The sequence below is a fragment of the Balaenoptera physalus genome (genome assembly GCF_965194825.1).
Source record: "Balaenoptera physalus genome assembly, chromosome: 7".
In the NCBI taxonomy this organism is placed as follows: Eukaryota; Metazoa; Chordata; class Mammalia; order Artiodactyla; family Balaenopteridae; genus Balaenoptera; species Balaenoptera physalus.
Genome location: NC_138886.1, coordinates 44275789 through 44280937, shown reverse-complemented (window position 1 = coordinate 44280937; position 5149 = coordinate 44275789).

The window sequence follows — 5149 nt, the reverse complement described above, 5'->3', positions numbered from 1 at the left end:
ATGTTATAAAATTAACATGGTTTCAGAAAGTTTGAATTACATTGGGTTATAATACATTCTAGTTAAAATATTGATTAGTAAGTAATTGAGCAACCCCAGAAATGCACAGTGGAGGAACAGAACAAAAATGTGTGCATTGGAGTAAAATTAACCTGGATTTAAGTTTTCGACCATTCTACTTTCTAACTATGCTATTTGGCAAGTCATTTAACTTCCCTGTACCTTCCCTTTGTTGTTGAAAGATTGAAAGTTTTACCTTGTAAAGCCCATGGCAAAGTAGCTGACACTTGTGAGTGTTCCATATACACAAGATATTAGCAAATGACCGCTGGAAGGCAGCCTGTGATGTTGAAAACCAAATGGGCTTTAAAGCCAGAAAATGGTCTCATTCTGAGCTGTTCCACTTATCAGTTTCGTGACCTTGCACAATTCACTGAACCTTTCTGAGCCAGTTTCCTCATCTGTATAATGGAAATCAAGACTTTCTGGAATTGGTTGAGGATACATGACGTTGCTATGGACTGAATTTTGTCCCCCACCCCACCCCAGTTCATATGTTGAAGCCCTAACCCTGAGGTGACTGTATTTGGAGGCAGAGCCTTTAGGAGGTAATTGAAGTTAAATGAGGTCAAAAAGGTGGGGCCCAGATCCAATAGGATTAGTGTCATTATAAGAAAAGATAACAGAAAGCATGCTCTCTCGCTCTCACTCACTCACTCGCTTGCTCGCTCCCTCCCTCTCTCTTTCCCTCCCTTTCCTTTTGTTCATTTGCACCAAGGAAAGCTCCTGTGAGCAGACAGTGAGAAGGCAGCCATCTGCAACCCAAGGGGGAGAGCGCTCACCAGATACCAAACTGCTGGTGCCTTGATTTTTTATTTCCAGTGTCCAGAACTATAGGAAAATTAATTTCTGTTGTTTAAGCCACCCATTCTATGGTATTTTGTTATGGTGGCCCAAGGTATCAGACTAATACAGTATCATAATTAAATGTGCATAAAACCCCACCAGGGATTTGAAAATGATCCCTTTCTCCTTTCCTCTTCTCCTTTGCTCTAATAAAAAGAATGTTAAAATTTTTGTTGTTAGGAGTTTAACTCACTTCTGGAGTAGCTTAGAATTAACCCAAAGTAATTTCCTTGCCACTAGAAACATACTTCTGCTAGCATACTTTCTTCCAAGTGCTGGAGTGACATGTAACTAGATTCATTGTTCTGGTCTTTCTCAGTTGGAAACAACTGTGAAGGAAAAAAAGATCTGAGCAAGGCAAATGAAGTTGGGCATCTTCATCGGCGCCACCTGCAGATGGCACCCTGGAAATAGGCAACAGAACCAATAACTGGAACCCATATCCAGGCATAGAAGCAAGCTATCTGTGTGAATAATAAACTGTTCTTTGTTTCTGACCCCAGAGTCTCATGTCTTCTGCCAGCATCTATACCAGAGCAGGCTAACCTGTTAGCTTGCATATAGGGAAAATCTCAAACCTTTCACAGTTCTTCACACTTATTTTATCCCTAAAAACCCAGATCCTGCTTACCTTTAAGTTTACTTCAAGTGCCTCTCCTTCATAAAGGTGTCCTGGTTCATTTTTGCCTTATCTATAAAATAGGAATAATCATAGTATTTACCTATTTGGTTGTTGTGCAGGTTAAATGAGATGATATATGTAAACATAAGTTACTTTCTACTTTGTATGCTTCTAATTTATTTATGTATATTATTTCATCTTTTAACCTGTAGCTTCATTGGGAATAAGAACTCTAGTGGATTAATCTCAATGGTCCTCAAATGCCTAGCACAAAGAAGACATCAACTTATAATTCATTCATTCACCCATTCCTGCAAAAACATGTATTGATCACCTACTATGTACTAGGTACTCTTCTATCATGAGTGATACACCAAGAACTACTGACACTAAATAGGAGCAGGGGAAAAAAAATGCTAACCTTAAATTTATTTTTTCTCTTTTTAGGGATATAAAAAGTAGGATTTGGGAATTAGAGTTTGAGAAAAGCACTTGCTTATATAATTTGAGCCAAAATGGGAAATGGCTGTATCAGATAATGCTCAGGATTATTGCATTTAAGGCTTCCTTAAAACAATCTTATTTTCTCCATTGTTGCGTATGGGTGAAAAAAAAAAAAAAGGTTATGTAATTTTAAAGTTTTTTTTTAATTGGTACACATTTGGTCGACTTAGGTGACCCCTGACTTTCTCGATTATTTGAAAATTCTGTGCATTTGCAATTTTCCTTATCCAAGCCAGTCTCCCACACACTGTCTTCAGCTCTCAGACATGGAGTGTGAAATCAACTTTCTCGAGAAGGCAAGTCTCCTGGTTCAGTTTGGTTGGTGTACTCCACCCCTTGCCAGCTTTTGGCATCTGACACTGGTAGAAAAGGTCTGAGCATTGTAAGTGTAGGAAGGGTGGGGGCATCCCAATGATCTCACCCTTTCATCGAATGAATAGGTCTCTCCAGATAACAACCGCCCTGAAACATGCCAGCCGGAAGGGTAGGGCCAGCTTCCGAGAATCAGCAGCCCCACTACCATCCATTCAATCATGGGCCTCAGTGCCCTGAGAAAATCATTTTGCTAAACCACGGCTTCAGCTGCTCTAAAACTATGCAAAATACATCGTCTCCCTGAGAGGTGTCTGGAAAGACAGAAACATGCCATAATTATAATCATATTTGAAACAACAAAAATAAGCATAGATATGTGTCAGAGGAGATAGTTTCTCTTCTTCCTTGACACTGCTCTAGATTAAAGAGACAACAGCAATCCTCAGATATTGCCTTTGCGTCCCCTTGCTGGGATCCCATTGCCAATTTAATTTTCTTTCTGTGTTTATTTTTTACTAACTCAATCAGTATAAAACATAAGCAACAGTAAACACATTTTATAAGTGCAAAGTAGTATAACAGCTACCTGGGGAGCCACTCTCCTTCTCATATCACGTGACCCAAAGAAAAGCAAAGGTGGCCTGAGTGTTAAGATCCCCATTTGTTTTCTCATCCTGAGGATCGTCCTCACAAAAGTTTCCAAGATTACATTTCCAAGCAAAGCCAGCTTTTCCAACAAGGCTGGCATGTAGAGGGCCTCAAAAAGTGTTATCTGAATCAAGTTGAAATGCATTTATTAAATTTGGAGGAAATATAGTATATCAGTATTATAGCACATCTGGTTCTGGACTTCAGACAGACTTTGGGGGTCAGAAGTTGTCACCCTTAAACTCGATAACTGTTTGCTCTCCTCTTAAACCAATAGAATAAGATGGACCTGCAAGGCTCCAATGTTAGCATTTTCAAGGAGCTGCATTATCTACCTCAGTGAACAGCTGGACACATATATAAATTAGTGAGTAGCAAGAAGCTTCCCGAAATCACCAAGCTCTGTTTTTCAAAAATAAAGGAATACCTTTCTATTAACAAAAAGGATGTGCTCTAGTGAAACACTTTCTTACTGATAGAAGTCTGGTAAATAAGTGCAGAAGTAATACAGATAGCATAAGGGTGCATTCTAATGTAAAATAATTTTTATATTATTAAAATCATCCCTTTAGCTAGTTAATGTATATTCATTGATCGCTTACCCTTTCTGAAGGGTAATACAGGCTCTTCCAAATCTAGAAGTTTCAGAATCAAATGGTCACTCTTTTAAGGCAGCTCCCCAAGGTAAGGAAGGAGCTTGGAGATATAGAATGAGGAGTACCTCTGTGGGTCTCTCTGGGCCCTGTCCCAACCCTGAGGATGTACTTGGCGGTGTCCCTCTAGGCTCACAAGAGGACACCAAGTTTGAGCTCCTTTCCTTACCTGTTGTTTATTCCTGCAGCCCTTTTCATTGTAAACAATGCCTTTTTTATCAATTTGGAAAAATGTAAATAGTTGCTTGATGGTTGCATGGGTTTTACTTTAAATGCAATCAATTTGTCAAGCCACAAGTGATAAAGACTTATCTCCTTATTAGACCTTTGTTGGGGCATTAGTGTTTCTGAAGCCAAAACCTCTGCTTAACTACTAGACCCCCTGCCCACATGATGTTGCATCCTCTGGACTTCTGTTTTCCTTTCTACTAAAACATCTGCCCTCCCTCTGCTGTGAAAAATGGAATAATGAGTGAGAAAATGATTTGGGAGCTGTGAAGTGTGGTGCAAACATGGGGATGAGGACAATGATGGTGGTTACTACTAGCGTGTGGTTCCAGACACTTTACCCCCTTAGAGCTCAGCACCCTCTGACAAGATGTGTTTGTCTCTCCAACTCCTCACCCCATTAGAACATGAGTTCCAGGAAAGCAAGCTCTTTATTTTGCTGCTGTATCACGAGGCACACAAGGAGTATTTGTTTAATAAATAGAAGAGGGAATGAATTGTTCATGTATGCTGCCAAGTTTTCTGTGTGTGTTTGCTTATTATTGAATAACAGCAGCACAGGGAGTTCCATTTGCCAAAATCCTTACCAAAATTCAGTTGAAAAACTTTATGCTAACTCAATTTCTTTGAGTGCATGTTTCAAAAATTACTTTGTCATGCTCTGTCTTTATTGGAGTAGAGATATTATGTAATATCTCATAAACTTTGTAAAGCTGGAAATGGTGAACAAAGACAAACACTGAGTCCCCATTCTATGGAGAAGACAGAGGCCAGAGATGTGGGTTTCTTGCCTGTGATGTGTAACGGTGGCATCCGTAGGCTGACAGTTGCGAGCTTTGCCTCCAGGTGATGCTACCTCTCTCTTCTCTCAGCAGACAAGTTGGGTGCCTGAGTGTCCCCTGCCATTCTGACTTCTGCTGGATAAGGAAGGCTCTCTCTGTCAAGCCACTTAAGTGGGTGTTGTCACATAAACAAGAAGAAAGAAAAGGAAATAAATGGGGGTTGGGGTCATACAGATGGGAAGTCAACTAGTGAGGGGAAAGAGATTAAAGTGGGAAGAACTTAAATAGCCTAGGAAACCAACAGAGCTGTCATGCACTTATTTAGGAGATACTGAGCCCCTACTATGTGCATGACTCTGGGGTAACAAAGGTGATCGCCACCAAGTTGGTGTTTTGGTGGAGACTTACTGTTGTCAAAGGAACAAAATGAATTGAAAGATGGGAACTAACTTTAGCTTGATCGTCTCGTCTCAAACCAGTTTGCAGCTCTA